General features: G+C 36.7%; 1 pseudogene; it reads left to right on the top strand.

The window, feature by feature from the left end:
- The first annotated feature begins 919 nt into the window (after positions 1–919).
- On the top strand, positions 920–18,079 carry LOC134221762 (ER membrane protein complex subunit 3-like; annotated as a pseudogene).
- Positions 18,080–19,755: the final 1,676 nt, after the last annotated feature.

The raw sequence follows: 19,755 nt of genomic DNA, 5'->3' as shown, positions 1-19,755 counted from the left end.
ATTGTGCATTATTGGTGTCCTCCGATGCACATCAGCGACGCACAACAACAGCGCCCACAGATTGCAGTAGCACAGCAGTTAGGGGAGACCAGTACACAATGGACACCTGAGGTAAAATGGATTCACTCGTAAAATCACGCATATAATCATTTGTTGGACATTTATGAACGGATATTATCATCACAATTCAATATTCGTTATTCATTATTGAGCTGCAATAAAAAAAATCATTTTCACTTAAAATTAACGATAAGCGAATCTTTCACCTCACCCGTAAGATTATCATTCAATCCATTAAGACAAAACAAACAACCATGCGTTCACCATTATTTTACATGCAATTGAGTCATTTTACAGTCATTTTGCCCCATGCCCATTTTTTGAATGCGTTAGAAAGTTATGAAAACCTAGGAGACAATTGTAAAATGTAGCTGGTTTTGTACATTTTGCATCTACACGTGGAAATAGTTTGATTTTCTTGTTTATATAGGTGGAAACATCGGAAAAGCTTAAGGGGTGCATTTTGGACTGTTCTACCCTACCCAGTGGCAGTGGGTGGTCGATTGAATGGAAATCGCGCTCGGATGCGATGGTAATAGCAATTTCCCGGCGGGTGCTCCACCCAGTTCTGGCCAGCAGAGAGGAGGCTGGTTCCGATGAATGGATCACGTGTGTCACCGGGAGACATTACCGATATCGCGCAGCGCAGACACACATCAGTCTCGTATTATTATGTTATGCCCTGCTGGAACATCGATGCGAATTTATCCAACTCTCAATTACGGTTCACTGCAGCACGCTTTGTGTAAAGGCGGTTATCATGGGAGTTTATGGAAACATTATCAATTTGTGTTGCCACTATTGCCGGTTATGTAACAATTGATGTTTTTTCCTCTTTCCATTGATTCACTCTATAAATATGATCAAAACTTTTCGAGGCATCAATCAGAGTGGTTATCTCGGAATAAACCCAGATTCAATAGATCTACAAGGGTTAGACAAAAAGGTTAAGATAGGCAAAATTTTGTCGAAGTTCAAATTAGCATAACTTTGCGTAGAATGGTCCGATTTCGATGAAACCGGGACCTCCGGACGCGGAAACTCTTCTAGTATACTGTCCCTATACAAAACCTCAGATTGGTCCTTGGCCACCGGAGATGTTCCGGGTTTTCCGAAGATATGTTAAAAATGCATTTTTTCTTCTGCTTGTCGTTTTATCTGACGTTTACTGACATCATGTTTTATACTCTCCCTGGAAACTAGAACTAATAAGCTGACCAATGCTGGCTGCAGATCGAAAATTCGTTTGGTATACGCAAAGTATGGCCATTTTCGTAAAATCGGTACGGGATTGGCCATACATCCTGAACAAATGTCACTTTCGCAGAACACCCGGAACCTGTTACAAATTGGCCAGAGAGTCTAACAGTCACCATAATGTATCTTTAATAAAGATCCTATATTCATCGTCTTGGAAAAATACGAATTTTGACACCCATATATGCATAGTTCCACACGGTGCCAAAACCGGCCCCTCCTTGAAGGCCCTTGGAACCTGCTATAAGGGTGGCAGTGGACATTATCATTCTGGAAATGTTTCTGTAATCATCGTCTCGCAAAGCCATGAACATAGATACCCATATTTGCATTATTCCGATCTGTTATCATTTCATCATGTTCCCGGAACCGTTTTTACGGAAATGGCCATATCTCTGAGTAGTTTCGATGGATTCTCGATCTACAGCCACCATTGGCCGGCATATTAGTTCTAGTTTTTGGAGAAAGCATAAAATATGATGTAAGTAAACGTCACATAAAATGACAAGCAGTGGAAAAAATGCATTTAGAACATACCTTCGGAAAACCCGGAACATCTACGGTGGCCATGGACCAATCTTAGGTTTTGCAGGGGGACAGTATACTAGAAAAGCGTCCGGTTCTGATGATCCTGATTTTATCAAAATCGGATTATTGTACGCAAAGTTATGATTATTTGAATTTCGACATAATTTTACCTATCTCAACCTTTTTGTCTAACCCCTGTAGGTGATATACACATACTAAAATTATTTTGCAACAATGCAACATAATAGAGCTGAACCCAACAACTGAAATCTTAGTACTGCTTTCATAGAAATGATTTCGAAATTCGGTAAAGGCTCGTAACGTTTCCAGAAATCTCGGATAATATTCGTCAGGAACAGGGTTGTTAATCGATAAAATATCATCGTTAATTTAACGCCAACTTCGATAACGATAACACTTTTACGATAATGCTTCGTTGACGATAAAATGAGCGTTGAATTAACGTTATCGTTATCGAGTATTCGTTGATTTATCGAGAATTATCGAGTTAACTGTAACATGTACTACAGTTTGAAGTGCAAATATTCACAAGCTGGATTTGCAATATCTATTTTAAAAATATTGTATCGCCTTACAATATTCGAGAACGCCTTTAAATTCTGGAATTAAATTGGGATTCAAGGAGGTCACCGAATTGACCAACACATTATTTCGTTCAATCATTAAAGTTCTTACAGAGTCGCAGTTCTCCATAGTAGAGAATCTGAGAGTATTTTTAATGTCTACCTATACTTATGTTTAATCTAGCATTATAAACAAAGCTTCTGTTTTGGAGATCCGGAGCACCCAGTTATATGAATATTTTATGACTCACAGTTTAGACTAAACTCCTTAGTCTAACCAAATCATAGGTGACGAGGTTAGACCACCAATCTGTTGAGAGAATATTCACTTGGTACTGGTGCTGCCTGGAATACAGCACTACAGATCGCTGCATCAAATTAATTTCTAGTACTTGGATCCCAATATATTGTCGATGTCATCTAAAAAAAACGCTAACCACCAACAGAGCACCTCACTTCTCATCGTTTCGTAGAGCAGCATGCATTGATCAATAATTTTAGAGTGCCCCGCTTCAATCAAAATTAACTCTGATCAACCAGCTGCAAACAATTTGTTCCATTCTCGGCTTCTGTCAAAATTTTTCACCAACTTTATTCGCGTAATCTAGTAATCACATTATCGCAAATTTATCGAGTTAACTTACGTTAAATTATCGAACTACGATAATAATTCAGTTGATTCATCGTTATCGTAGCAACCGATAACGTTGATCACAATCAACTTTATCGGCGATAACGATAAATTAACGATTAACAACCCTGGTCAGGAACAACTCAAATGTAGAATTCTCAAAAATCGTTTTTTGACGTAGAACTACGTCTGTCTTTTCTATATTGGGGCCAATTCGGGTACACTTTACGATTGCAACAAATTGAAAAAGGTCACCGAAATATGTTAGACTTTGATTGTTAATATCTCAGCCGTTTCTCGATTGATTTTCAACTTTCTTGGAACATTCGATCAAGAAAGAGTCAACGCTTCATATCCGATGTACACTGAAGTCGTTTATTACGCGTTTTTTAAACGAATCGCTTTTTAAGCGATTATTTTTTTTTTAATTTTGGGATTTCCGTGGTTTATTCAGACATATTTTGGGATTTACGCGGTTTTTTTTCTTTTTTTTTATTTACGCGGCCCATATCCTCCTCGTAAAAACCAACTCCAGTTTGTTACAATGCTTATGTATGATAATATTTACTATTACAAACTTGCTCATCCTCAATTATTTGAAAATTTTATTTTTATCATCCTTTTCAAACGTTGGCCTAAAAATTATGTGCTAATTAAAATTCTGACTGAAGCTCAGGAGCACAGGATAAACAACGAAAACAGATACACCCTGGGCTTGAAAAACGCTTGCTTTGGTCTCCTCGAACAGAAAAGTCGAAAACCTGTACATTACATACATAATACGTAGTTCAACGTCACCTTTGCGTACAACTCGATTGGGCTGCACCTTTGAGTTTTTGAAATTTGTTCCATGTATCCCTGTTTATTATTGGTGTTTGTTTGTGACCAGTGTTTGTTCCAAAATGGAAAACTTGAAAAAAAATATTTAAAAAAAATTAAAACAATTATTCTCATCTAATTTGTTTAAAATATTTTAGAAATGCATAGAACTTTCTAAATATGTTGTTATTTAGATTTTTTAAATTTTGTTTTATTTCAAACTTTTGCTTTACGCTTGATAAAGACTCATCGATTGAATATACATGAGATACGCGAAATAAGTTTTCACTGTAAAAATCCGATGTACATAAAAATCCCACTTTTAGCATAGCGTGCCCCATTTGCGACGGATTTTATCTGCCGCCGATTCCATCTGCAACATTAGCATCACTGTGATTGTTGTTGCTCTTTAATGCGACTGTTATGTTGCAGTCGATGAACCGGGCAATTTGATGGTACTTTTATGTGATAAAAGCGGCACTGGACCCAATAAACGATTCGCTCACTGAATCGTTATTAAATTACTAACTGTCTCGTGTTGGATGAGGAATCGAGACGTGAATTTGCAATTTTATATTTTTATAAAAATCTGTTACATTTTCTATGAATGATTGGAATGTCTCCGCAAAATTGAAGAGTTGTCAATATTGACCCTAAAATATATTTGAAAATCGGATCCTAAATAAAAAGAGATACTTATTTTATTTAATGAAATAATCCTCTTTAAGGCTGGTAAACGTGTCGTGTTCGGTAAACGTGTCCCGAGATTTGGTCTCTCATGTAATTTGAATGAGAGCGGGATTTGCGTTTTCCGCGATAGGGGGAGAAGCTGCAAATCCCGCGGGGAAACAATTCAGTTTGAATTTATTCCGCACGGGAAATGCGTAATCTATGACGGAAATTTATTATGGAAAGAACCTAGTGAAGTGAATAGTGAAAAATGAGAAGTGTGAAGAAAAAACTGAGTAATGATGAGCGAGAAATGAAAAATGAAAAGTAAGCAGTGAGCAATGAGTAGTGAGAAAAAATCTGAAGGGTTATATACAAGATACGACCGCCCGACGTAAACTACGTAAAACAGATCATAAGATAATTATTTTGGTTAGAGCCTAGAGTGATTGAAATTTTGACTTTTGCGCTCCCTTATGCTTGAACGATAACATTTGCTGTTTTGGTGAACCTCCTAAATTTTCAACTGAATTGGTTATAATATAACTGAGTACGAGCAGTTTGAAGTTTGTATGAAAATTACTATACAAATCGCCCCCTATGTGAGAGATCGTTTCGTGAGGCGGATCATTAACTATTTAGGGGGAGATCTCCCAACGCCGGACACCTCCCAATACCGGACACTACTTGCAGAGGTCCCTCCTTCATCTTATTAAGTACAAAAGGAAGCTATTAAAAAGGCTTCTAACGGCAAGGAATATCAGATCTTCATGTGATAAACTTTGTACAAAATTTAAAACACTTACTTCAATTCAGTTGTTTCTTCTTACTGAGAAAGCCACAGAAATTAGCAAAAAACAAAAAGTGTAGAGGACATTGAAAAAGGTGGGTATTTGGATTAGGATGTAAAAAATTTAGCTGAAGAGTCAAATAAGCTCCACTAACAATTTTTAATATTTACAACTTAAAGCAAGCGAATAATTTACTATTCTGAATGATGTCTTTACTCATGTAACAGGAACTTAGTCACATTTGAACATGATGCAATAGTGTCCGGTACTAGGAGACATTTTTCTGAATCGTAAAATTTTTCACCAAAATTCATCGTTGAAAAACGTGTTCAAATGATCAAATATAGTTTGTATGAATCATCAATGGTCAATAGTCATATTTTGTGTTTCTTACTTCTATCTATTCTTCCTTTGAAGCAATATAACTCACGAAGAGGATGACCGATTTGCAAGATTTCCTCACTAATCGATTCGTATTGCGATCAGCTGTGTTTCTATATGCAAAAGGTTAGTAAATTTTAAAGGAAATTTGGGAAAATTGTCAAAATACAATATTATGGCGAGTATGGAGAAAACCTAATGCGATCGCTCGAAAAATGATCTAGAGTGCGGCGTCGCAATCAACGCAGAAAATGACATTTCGAACGTTAAACGTAAAAACTCGAGCAACGCAGGGTACGTTCTGCTAGTATGGTATAAATGGAAACATAATCCGGATAGTTAAAGTTTTTTTTTGTTAAATGGCTTATGTGTCCGGCACTGGAGGATCTCCCCCTAAATATAATCAACCCGAAGACTTCGTAGAATATTTCTAAATCTGTAAGACGATTGTTGTTGCGAACCGATCGGATTTTCGTAAGCAAAGAATAAAGAAAATAAAAATGCTCATTATTGATATGTTATTCTTTTACGTGCTCAATTTTCACGATTTTTCATTTTTCACACGATTTAGTATTTCCTTAATAATTTTTCTTGCAAGCAGCGAACTGTTTGGCAATAAAGACGATTTATTCACTTGCTAAGTTTCCTATGTTGCCAATGTACTCATATATTTTTAGATATTAATGTCCAACGTTTCAAAACGGTTTTCCGAAAAATTTACTTTTCTCATAGTAATTCTCATACAAACTTCAAACCGCGCGCGCGTGCTTAGTCAGATTACAACCATTTTGATGTTGGATATATGGGGTCAGGAGGTAGCGAGGATTGTTTTGGTAAACGTTTTGCCGCGTGTAATGTGTAGTTTTTCCGAAAATCATGTTCGATCGCAGACCAATCCATTTATGTTTCGAACAAAATAGGCGTAACTCACTATATATGAAAATGGTTGGATATGACAATTTAAAATTTTCATTTAAAACCCCCAGATTTATTATTCCTCAGTGGTGATGATGCCTTTCTCCCATTGTTATTCGACTTAGAGTGATTAATGCATTTAATAGTTAATTGCCTATTAAATGGCGATTAATGCTTTTGAAGTGTTATTTTAAAGGGATGCTGTAGTAGGATACACGCTAGTCGGGATAGTAGGATACACGCTAACTTTCACATACTCAGTGACTGAGTAAAATTGCATTGCTCTCTCTTTCTATCCCACAGAAATTTTACTCAATTCCCGTCAAAACAGTTAGAGTGTAACCTTGTTTAAAGTTGATAATGGATGCCATATGATATTTTCAAATGTCTTCAGAGTCGAGTAAAAATGTCTTCAAATGTCTTCAATAATCAAATTATGATTATCAGCAAGAAATTTCAAAATTCAATAGATTTGTGAATTCAATCATGTCCTTGTTCCACTGATGTGGAATAATGTTTATTTTTTTAAACTTTCAAATTGTTGGAATTCAAGAGAATATTCTATTAAATATACACGAGATAGTGTATAACGAGATTCTTCCAAATTTGCTTTTAAAGAATACCCTGTAGGGATTCAAAATTTACCGTGAAATACTTGAAAAACATCCAGAGAATTTTTTGAAAGAACTTCCGGATAAATTTCTGGAGCAACTTCCGGATAAATCCTTGATGGAGCTTCTTATTACTTATACTAGTTTCTTCTGGATGGAGCCTCTAATTACTTCTAAGACTCCTGACGAAATTTCCCGAGGAATTTACTGAAGGAACTTCCGGAGAAATTTCTGAAGGAACTTTCGGAGAAATTGCTGGAGGATTTTCAGGAGGAATTCTTGGAGAAACTTAAGAAGGAATTCCTGTAGGAACTTCAGGATGAATTCCTTAGAAATTTTCTGGTGAAATTCCTGAAGGATTTTCCTGATAAATTTCTGAAGGATATTCCTGAGGAATTCCTGAAGAAATTTCTAAAGAAACTTCCGGAGAAATTCTTGGCAGTAGTTTTGGATGGATTCTTGGAGGAGCTTCTTGAGACATTGCTGCAGAAATTTTCGAAAGAAATCCTGGAGGAAATACAAGAGAAATACCATAGTATATTTCCGGAGGCATTCTTGAAGAATCTTTCGGCAAAATTCTTGGAGAATCTTCCAGAGGAATTCCTGGAGAAATTTCCAAAGGAATTTATGGGAGGAGCTTCCGCGGGAATTCCTGAGGGAACTTTTGGAATAATTTCTGGAGGAACTTTCGGAGGATTTCCTGAAAGAACTGCAGGTGGAATTCGTGAAGGAACTACCGGAGGAGTTCTGGAGGATCTTCCGAAGAAATTCTTGGATGTACTTTCGCTGGAATTCTTTGACGATCTTACGGAGAAGCTTCTTGAGGAAAATCCAAAGGAATTCCTGGAGGATTTTTCGGATAAATCCCCGAAATTTCTGGACAATTTTACGATGGAAATTTAGGAGGAATATCAGAAAGAATATCAAAACGATTTTTTGGAAAAAATCACAGAGGAATTCTCGGAGAAGATACTGGTAGAATGTCAAGGAAGAATTTAACGAAACTATGTAACATGTTTCCTCTGGATTTCTTTTAAGAACATTTTTCTGTAATAATTTGTCATGGAAGTTCTGAGAAATATCCATTTAACACCAAAACAATTTCAATTTTCTATGGAAATTAATTGAGACAAATTTCTTGTGGAAATTGAAAGGGATTTTTTGTGGGAGCTCAGTAGAACTTGTGGAAATAATGAAGAATTTCCCGTTTAATATTTGGAGGATTTCCTTTATTTCTTTTTTACGGAAATTATCATAAATTTATACAATAATTTTAACTGAACTTCTTTTTCTTCTTCTTCTTCTTCTTATTGGCATTACATCCCCACACTAGGACAGAGCCGCCTCGCAGCTTAGTGTTCATTAAGCACTTCCACAGTTATTAACTGCGAGGTTTCTAAGCCAGGTTACCATTTTTGCATTCGTATATCATGAGGCTAGCACGATGATACTTTTATGCCCAGGGAAGTCGAGACAATTTCCAATCCGAAAAATTGCCTAGATCGGCAGGGGGAATCGAACCCAGCCACCCTCAGCATGGTCTTGCTTTGTAGCCGCGCGTCTTACCGCACGGCTAAGGAGGGCCCCATTAAACTGAACTTTCAATTTCAATTTTCCTAAATTTAGACAAAAAATTCTTCATCAAAATTTTTTCTTATTTTACACGAAATTGTTTTATTTAAATTTTCATTGAAAATTCTTTTAAAAATCCACGGGAAATTCATGAAGTTTCCTGACGAATATTTAGAGAAATGTGGAATGATGGAATGGAAATGCCGAAAAGATCAAATGAATTCAGAAGGAATTAAAAAGAAAATCTGGTTCTAGCTCAACGGTAGAATAGATTAAATCTAGTCATAGAAGAATTCATTCTATGTTTGCCGCAAATTATATCGGTCATTGCGTTCCGATGTAATGATCGAAATACCTTTTTACAGACACGTCAAAAATGCCACCACCGCCAAAGAAAATTCAAACGAATACTGCCAACAAGCGCACAGCTCAAAGCTCGGCTCAAATTTAAGTGCGAATGAGGTCTAAAATGCGTTGCAGTTATCAACCGGCTTTTGTGAATGTATTTTTATGTTTGAGATTCTAAGCCCGAGACAAAGACTTTTGTAATATTTATATAGAGGTCGCTGAATTTATAAGTAAGTCACAAAATTGTATTTTCTTTTCGCTGGTTATTGGTTGTCTTCAAATAAGTAGATAAGTCTTCAAATATTTTGAAAAGTCTTCAAAGTGTCTTCACGAAATAAATGTCTGCACAGAGATTCAAATGTCTTCAAATTGAAGACATGTCTTCAAATCTGGCATCTTTGTAATGATAATCAATTTTAATATTCACCTCTTGCTAACATGAACAAGTCCGGCATCTGTAGCACTTTTTCATAAACACTACTTTTTTGCTCCGACCGCGGTCATTGCTCTGGTTCTACTTCTATTTTGTACTTTTTGTGCGAATCACCGCACAAAAGTAGAGCGCAAGAACCAACCGCAGGCGGCGGCCGTAACGAAACTGTGAAATTTTACTGGGTTTTCAAAGATTTGGAATTTTTAATGTTTTTACGTTGATAATCAATAGTTCCAATGGGCTTAAAAAAATGCTGGAGAGTTACCGATTCGATTGATAATAAAATCTCGAAAATCCTTTGAAAGATAAAGGAGCTATTAGCGTTTGAAATCTATCCTAATTTCGTGACGGTCTCGAATTTGGAAATTTCCGTTTTACACCCTGTATCAGAGTCTTCCCCTTAGACGTAGTTTACGTCAAAAGAGGTAAAAAGTGTAAAATTAGAAGTGAGAGTTGAGTTGTGTGAAGTGAGAAATGAGTAGTGCAGCGAGTAGTAAAAATGAGACGCGAGAAGTGAAAAATAAGAAGTGAAAGTGTGCAGTGTGAGTGAGAATTGAGAAATAAGAAGTGAGAAATAAATTGTGAGAAGTGATGAAATAAATAGTGAGAAGTGGGAATTGAGAATGAGAGGTAAGAAGAATGAAGTGCGAAATGAGTAGTAAGAAGTGAGAAGTGAAAATTGAAAGTTGAAACGAGAAGTTAGAAATAGTGCATAGTGAGACGGCCACCTCTCTTTTTTACTCATTCATTATCTCTCACTCATCCTCTCTGAGCCACTCTTTCTCACTTACTCACTCTCTCTCTCACTCACTCATTCGTTTACTTACTCACTCGCTCTAATTCATTCTCACTCTATCATTCTCACTCACTCACTCACTATCACTTACTTACTTATTCTCACTCACTCACTTACTCTCTCTCTCGCTCTCATTCACTTACTCACTCACTCTCACTCAGTTACTCTCTCACTTACTCACTCACTCTCACTCAGTTACTCTCTCACTTACTCACTCAATCTCACACATACACACTCAATCTCACTCACTCACTTTTTCACTCTCACTCACTCAGTCACACTCACTAACTCTGGCTCTATCACTCACTGTCACTCAATCACTCGTTGACTCACTCACTCTCACTCACTCAACCTCACACACACATACTTATTCTCACTTACTCACTAATTCTCACTCACTCACTAATTCACACTCATTCACTCACTTTCACTCAATCACTCGTTCACTCAATCACTCGTTCACTTACTCACTCATTCACTCTATCTCACTCATTCTCACTCACTCACTAACTCTCACTCTCAATTTGACTTACTCACTCTCACTCAGTCACTCTCAGTTATTTACTCACTCGCTCACTCATTTCCTTTGTCTCTCTCTCTATCTCCCATTTAATCTCTCTCACCCACTCTCTCCCTTTCTCTCACTATATGCTCCTCTTCTCGTTATCTTTCCCTCTTGTCGCTCGTGTGTGTTTGTATAAAGAAATCCGAACCAAAACCCAGAAGTGTAAACTCAAGCACGGGCGCGGATACGCAGATTCTCAAAACCCGAAGTAAAATCCTGAGGTGTAAACCCAATAACGGAAAATGTTTTGACAGTGGAGACTTTTTTCCATGGCAAAACCCGGAGCAAATACCCGTAACAAATCCTACCATACACCAGCCTTTAAACTCGCAAAATTGGTCTTAGGTTTTGCAGGGTTTTGCAATGTTTAAGGGAAGGTTGTCGGTTGTCGGCACCATTTTTTTTTTAGATCATAACATTCTTACACAGCTACTTTATTTTACCGGAGTCGGTAAAATTTTACTGAGTTTTTGGACTACGGATCGCCCAGTAATTTCAACCAGGGATGCCAGACATACAGACATGTCTGTATTTATACAGACATTTGGTCTTGCATACAGACATCATACAGATTACAGACATTATACAGACTTTTGATTGAAGTTACAGACTTTTACAGACATTTTGTTTTTGAAAATTTTGGACTGCAAAACAGAATCCTGTTGGGCTTTCTAATTAAACCATTTTCGGGAATTCAAACAAAATCGTTGTGGGGATTTGGTATGAAATTCTAAGTTTTTCAAACAGTATCATTTTGAAATTTTGAGCGGAGCCTTTTGGGCTTCTTTATGAGATCCCTTTTGAGTTCCAAACATAATCCTTTTAGAATTTAAAACAATGCTTTTAAGAGAATCTTTTATTCTTTTCGGAAACCCAAAAATATACCAGAAGTCCAAAATCAATCCATTCTGAAGCCAAACAGGAACCCGTTCAAAGCCCAACAGAATACCATTACGTTGCCCAAAAGATATCCGTTCATATGGATTTCCGTACAAAATTATGTGAATTTCCGAACGTAATCCTTCTGGGTTTACTAACGAAATCCCTTCGAGTTTCTGTTGGGCTTTCGAAACGAATCACTACATTTCACTTTCATTTCCAAAGAAATCCTTTTGGATTATGAACAAAATCATTCTAAAATTCCGAACGGAATACTTTTAGTTTTCCGATCGGAATCCTTTTGGACTTTCGAAAGAAATACTTTTGAACTTTCGATTGAAGCGTTTTGGGCTGAACGGAGTCTTTTTCTGTTTCTGGACAAATGATCCCGATTAGAATATCTATGGGATTTACTACCGAATCCATAAAATAATTTTGTTAGGAAGCGCAAAAGGAATCGATTCTAAAACCTAGAAGAGTTCCTTCCGAAACCTAAAAAGATCTCCGTTTAGAAAACCAAAAAAATCGGTTCATAAACCTAAAACAAGGCCGTTCTCTGGTTTTCCGAATGAAATTATTTGGAATTCTGGAAGGAATTCTATTATATTTCCGAAAGAAATTCTTTTGGGCTTCCAAAACAGAATTAATTTGGATTTCCGAACGAAACCTTGTTGGGCTCCTGAACGAAATTATCTTGGATTTTACTTTCAAAGGGATTCCTTTTAGACTTTCGAAAGGAATACTTTTAGGATTCCGAGTGGAGCCAGCTGGGCTTCTAAATTGGATTTTTTTCTTTCTCTGTACAAGGGATATCCTTTTGTGATTCCGAAGCCTAAAAAGATTCCTTTCGAAAGCCAAAAGAATGTTGTTCAAAAAGCGCAAAAATAGTTCGTAGACCCAAAAAAGTTCGAAAGACCAAAGGTTCTCCGTTTGTGAATCCAAAAGATGTCCGTTCAGTTCTTTGGGTTTCCAAACGGATTTATTCCTTCTATGCTTCTCCTCGGAACCGAACTCTTTTGAGCTTCCTGACGGATTTTCAGTTAGAAAATAGCGTGAATATGATCAATTTATGCTAAAGTAACTACCCGTTTCAACTCAAATTGCAAACATGACTCATATTCCAAACACTTCGTTCAAATTGCCTTTTTGGCTTTATTCGTGTATTTTTCATCATTGAATCTTGAATTCGTTTGTAATCTTGATCCTTTAGTTTGAGGGTGCTAAAACGCCAGTGTTCAGAATATGAGCCACGTTCGGGATTTGAATCAAAGCGGTATATATCGATAAGCAAGAACATTATTCAGAGCTGTGTAGTAGAATATCTTCACTTGTCATAAGACGAAATAGTATTATCCCTTTTAATTTCACCACTAGATTGTAGCTTTACAGTAACTTCTAAAATACGTATTTCGACCTCTACAGCAACTTTACTTGTCTTCAGAAGCTCGTACTTGACTTGACTAAGCCTTACACCGACTTTTAGATTATTGAAACCTCGATATTCTACATTGTCAAAAGTGCATGATTATTTAATAATTTTCTAATTCCTGTATGTACACACTTTAAATAAATCGCCGAATTCGGTAAAATTTTACCGAAATCTCAACAGCAGAACTGTTCGGTAAATAATTTTACTGATTTTCGGAGATTTTGACATTTGAACAATGGAAAAAAATTCAAAAAATCTGTAAAATAATTACCGAACAGTTCTGCTGTTGAGATTTCGGTAAAATTTACCGAATACTGTAAAATAAGTTAAAAGTGTACATTCTGAGCTCCATACAGACAAATACAGACATTTTACTGAGATTGATACAGACTTATGAAAATTGTATCTGGCATCCCTGATTTCAACAGAAATATTTTACATTACCGAGTTGTCAGCATAAACGAGAAATGTCAAATAAACATTAAAATCGGTAATTAAGGTTGTTTGTTTATGTGACCATAACTGAGTTAGTCAGTAAGTGAGGATTAAATTTTTGGAAAATATTTTACTGATTGGACAGTATATCTACTGAATGGACCTTCGCATGAAATATAAAAAATATTTAGAAATTTCAGGGGTTTTGTAATAAGTTTTCGATATTGATTTCATCCCATGGGAAAGGTCGGACTGACTCAGATTCAAGACAGTCAGGCAATGACCCGTGCGCGGCTTCTCCGTGAAAACGGCAAATACCTCACCCCGCAGTCGTCTGCTATAAGACGGCATTACTTCAACAATGGGGAAACGGGTTATTATAAGACACAGAAACGGGCTCCGCCGAGAAACTGGAACAGTTGGATGTTCTCCGGGTTCGTAACGCCGAAGATCCCATTCCCGCTGACGCTGCGCTTCAAACCGGTGTTTCAGCGAGGTATCGAATTATCCTCGCTAGACGCGGCGTATCACTCAGGCAAATTGGCTATCGAATATCATAATTCTGCCTTTTGGAAATTTGCCACAAGTTAGAAATTTGAAATTCAAAAGGACTCATTATGAAATAAATTTTCATGGCCAATGCAAAACATAACATTTTCTTAAGGTTCATTTATGAAATTATAATGAAGCACTATGAACGCTGTACGCATCAGGACATTAATCAATCCATAACCCTACCTTATGAATTGCGGTAGAAATAGTTGGGGGCCATAATCACGCCTTATGAAATTCGTAATTAGGATCTTAATCAATTCATAATGCAGATTTATGAATTTATTGTTGGATTTTACTGCATATTAATTCATTCATTATGCTGCATTATGAATTTTAAATTCGAGTATATAATGGAAATTTTCTTCAATTGTGAACATGTGCTTAATGTCAAAAAGTTAAAGATTCCGGTTCATTCAGGCATGCATGCATTTATTTCAAGTGAGCTTTCCGGTTGTATCATGGACATCAAGGGGGTATGAAAAAATATGTGGTGTTCCAAAATGCGAATCGTTGATTGCATTTATCAGTCATTATTATTATTATTCGTACACTACTAAAAATCCACACATATTTATTGGCAAAAATCCATAGATTTACCTTATGATGTATATCAGCGCACACATAACCATTCTCCACGCGAACTACTTATAAAATATATATCCAAATAAACTTTATGTGTGGTTCTATATCGATTATATTAGGGTGGAGCTATTGCAAAAATTTATAACGGCGACACATATATCTTATATCAGGGCTGCCCAACGTACGGCCCGCGGGCCGGATGCGGCCCTCGGCTCCATTTTTTGTGGCCCGCGGCGCGTAAGAAAAATAAACTCAGATAAGGCCCGCCAGTTTTTCTAGCTAGCTCGGGAAGCTTTTTTTTTATTATTAATTATTTAATACATAAGTTTTTAATCAAAGCTTGAAACGTTTCCAATAAAGATTGGCACGAGTAGCTTACGTTCACGTTGAAAAAAGGAAGACCAGTCTTCTCAATTTGTTCAGAAAGTTTTGCTATATTGAAAGAATAAAATCTGAATCCAAGCATTCTATGAAATATGATATTTGCGGAAACAAAAGTTGGTAGAACTTGAAAGGCAGGGCGTTCAATCAATTTAAATTTACATTCATTGATTTAAATTATTGGTTCAATGGATTATAGAAACAACAACTCTCTTTACACAAGAACACACAAAGTCAGAAACCGCAGTACGGGTCATTTTTGCTGTTAGTAGGATTTTGGCAAAACGGATGAAATTTTTCCTGGACGGAGAGCTTGTTTAGGAAAGCATTTAGGGTGAAATCAGGAGTGATTCAGTTTGATTCTAAATTTTCGACCACTATTCTAGTTTGCATCTGGAGCAAAATAGAACAAACTCGCTGGTTTCCCCAGCAGTGTTCTATTCATGTTTTTCAAATTTTCATTTAATTGAAATCATTATGTTACTGCCAAGAAAGGCGCCGGAATTGCAAAGTGGATTGATCCGTAGATAAAATGACGCATCCATACACCAAAACAATTGAAAAATATTTGAATCTCGTGATTCAATCGTGGTTCAAATCTGCAGAAAATAGAACGGAGCGTTATACCAGTTTTATTTTTTTGACAGTTGACTGGTATAAAAACTGAATTTAGAACAGCTGCTGGGAAATTCAATGTTTCAGATTCATATTCAAACTGACAGCCCCGAACGATTTGAATCACTGCTGATTTTACTCTTAGGTTGTTGTTTACAACTTCGTAGGTCTCAAGGAAATAGCCTCCTTCAGAAGCATTAGTTTGCGCGGAACACGGTGAAGAGTAAAAGTTCTTGCAGGAGATTTGACAGCTACGTTACGTGTAATTCTCTCGCAAACGATGAAAATACTGACGTGAAAAACGTCTGCAAGCTTCTCTAATAAAGATAAAAAGAAACCTTGCAAAATTGGCTGTGTTCATAAGAGGAATTGATGGTCATTTTCGAATGACAGATAAAATGACAGCTTCGAACCCTATACAGGGAACAACTAACGGGAAACCCTGAGGGCTGATAAGACTTGTGCGAAGGAACTATTTTTCCCCTTGGAAAACTTAAGTGACCTTACGATTGATGCAGCACCAGCAATCAATGACAGGAAATAACAATGGCGTTGTGACAATTCTAAGCATGGAAAAGCAATCACAAAGATATGGTGATATTCCTTGCTATACTGCATATTCACCAATAGAATAGATATTCGAAAACGATCAATATTCCTCAAATATTGACGTTTGTTATTAAGACAATCAGCTTTATCAACGTTAGGGATCTCAACCACCACCAATTATAAATGATGTTGACGGAAATGACGAATACGAATTATTGCGAAGTTCATTAACTACGCCTTGGTACCATGCTTGAGAGATTTTTTTTTCGAAAGGAAAATGGAACTATTTTTACAAGATAAAGGAAAACCACTACTCGAGCTGAATGATCCTGAATAGATGAGTGACTTGGCTTTTCTAGCAGATATCGCCAAACATCTCAATGACTTGAACATGAAGCACTTTGGCACAGTGTGTTGCTGAAATCTGGTACATTTCTCTCATACCGTTGAAAACAGTTCATGCAAGTATGCGGGTAAAGTAACGAAATTCTCATTTTATCAACACCGTTTACCGATTTTAATAATTTTCCTGAAATGTTTCAAATGGATTCCTCATGCAACGATCGAGTTTAGTTTTTTTAGATAATGAAAAAAAAACACTGATAATTTTTAAAATTTTACGAAAATTATATACCGAATATTTTCTGGCCCGCCAGCAAGTGTGAATTCTAAAAATTGGCCCGTGGTGTGAAAAGGTTGGGCAGGCCTGTCTTATATAAGCCATTTTATAGAAAGCTCAAATGACAGGAGACCAAATACTAATATTTACATTTTACAAGGAACATTTGCGAAAATGAAATGAAATGATGATGATGATGACGAAATGATGATGGTTTACATGCAAATTTACCAAAACAAAGACCGAGCCGTCCACTCAAAATTTCGATCAGCTGTTCGAATCTGTCTCATAAAATGGCTTATAGATATTTTTGGCAGTGTATTGAAACTTTTTCTTTGTACTGTTATTATTTTAATAGTGAACACTTTATATTTTACCGTTGACCATTGAACACTTCAACTTGCTTAAGATCCCCTCGATGTTTAATGCAACCGCACTACTTATAATGCTTTACAATATGAGAACATCATTCTCTTCACTACGACGCGTTCCATCCGATTAAAGTTTCTTTAAAATGAGCATGATGCCTTTCATAAAATGCCTTATGATTCCCTTCAAACCAGCTTTGAAAAAATGCCAAAAGGTGTCTTATGAAATTCAATATATGGAATGAATGAATCACGTACGTCCCAATAATGAAATTTAAAGAGCTCAAGATGAAAAACATGAGAGACTTATGATTCAACGATTTTCAAAAATATTGTATCTTCATAATTACTGCCTTATGTAATTCGTATGTTCATTTGCCTGAGTGTGGGTATCATCCGCGTCGTGGTATTTTTTTTAACGTGTTCGGACCGAGAAGCATCAACACACTGGTTCTGGGAGAGAACAATGCCGCTGATCAGACGCAAACCATGCAAGACCAGATGTCCGAGCAGCGGTAACCATGTCGCAGGATTCCAAAATCGCCTTCACAGCAGAGTTGGGGGGAGCGCTCGAAATCACGGAGTACCAGGATGCTCTGACGAACATTGAAACCGGGATGCTGATGGCGGCCAGTGGCGTATCCCCGTCGGATGCTGTTTATCACAGCCGAGAGGCGGCAGGAATCGAAACTAAATATGGCAATTAGTTGTTGTTTTTATCTGTTAACGATTATTTTGCACTTTAGAAACTTGAGTCTGAGACTTGTTCCCGACGAAATAATTTTCAAAATGGTATTCATAAATAATCAAATAAACAACATCAAAGGGCTCTACAATAGCGTTCAGTATTTTTCTAATAACTAGTCGGTGAATTTTCATTTTTTACCGGTGGTGCTGTTTTGATTTGTACCGACTTTTTGTGAAGTTCAGCAATTTACGAGTTTAATGACTTGTTCAGTAAAAATAAGTAAACGTCAAAACGATAAACATAATTTTTTACTGAAACTCGTAAATTTATTAACGACAATCATTGGAGATCCACTAAAAACTAGTATTTCAGTACAAAAGAAATTTGGCAGTTGAAACTCAGCAAATAAAATACCGAACATTGAAATGCTGGTTAAGTGTGTACATTTGCACAATGTGGTGATATATTCATACCAATGGAAGCCTATAGGCATAAGCTAATAACTGGTGAAGAGTTTTGATTTATTCCATGTTAAGCGTTGTTTTTATGTCATTTTGAAAAAGGTAGTCGGTTGTCGGCACCCCCAAAAACTCTGTACAACTCTGTATGAAATGGAACGCAAGGTTATATTGAGAGACTAGTGTCGTATTCCATCCGAAAACGGCTGAATGGAATCCGCCATTGAAGAGCGGTGCGACTGTTCGTTTTAAAATTCGACAACAAACTGACGGTGCAATCTTCGTCGTTGCTACTCAATCCGATGGCGCTACCAACACCATCTCACACTGCACAATCATGCACTCAATCATGCACAGATTCTTTCACGATAGAGATCAGTATTAGTGCATATGCAAAATTGAGAGTTCGAATCAAGTCTAATGTAAAACTTATAACATTGTACGGTAAATTGGGGCACGCGAAATATGTGATTTCACGATTGGTATATTTGATTGCTTATGTTTAATGCACTATCCGCAATAGCAGAATCAATTCATAGTCTAGAATTACTTATACAAACTAAAATCATTAACCGCTTACTCTGAATACTACATCTTTCTCCTTCCCTACTCTTTGGACTTTGTAAGAATATGATTTCAATTTTATAAATATTTCATTATAAAGAAAAATCATACCCAAATTGCTTCAAAATAAATTAAGGCAATTCTTAATATTGTAGTACTATCAACATCTAATGCAAAGAAGAACAAACTTGATATGTTAAGTACCGTCATATTTTTGCTAAAACTAATAATGATTGTGGGTCACATTTCAATTTTTTTTCGGAATTCTACTTGCTCTTGCACAATTCGGAATACACAAAAAATGCCCAGAGTCCTGCTCGGTACTCGCAAAGAGCAATCCTCTATAGAACTTGCAAACGTAGTCCTACGTTAACATTTTTTGGGGTTTTACTCACTCTGAAATAAATTTAAAAAACGCCTCGGAGTCCATTTGCAAAATGTATTCCTTCATAGAAGCCACAGACGGAATCCTACGTCAACATGTCTCGGAGTTCTACTCGCTCCGGAACGAACAAAATTGTCTCGGAGTCCTGCTCTGCATTCGTGTGGTCTTCTATAGAATACCCAGACGAACATGTCTTGGAGTTGCATCGCAGTCCTGCTCTGCATTCGCAAAGTATACTCTTCTATAGGATACACACACGATGTCCTACCTCAAAATGCCTTGGAGTTC

Source organism: Armigeres subalbatus, chromosome 3 (assembly GCF_024139115.2).
Source record: "Armigeres subalbatus isolate Guangzhou_Male chromosome 3, GZ_Asu_2, whole genome shotgun sequence".
Taxonomy (NCBI): domain Eukaryota; kingdom Metazoa; phylum Arthropoda; class Insecta; order Diptera; family Culicidae; genus Armigeres; species Armigeres subalbatus.
This window is presented reverse-complemented; position numbering and strand designations above follow the sequence as displayed.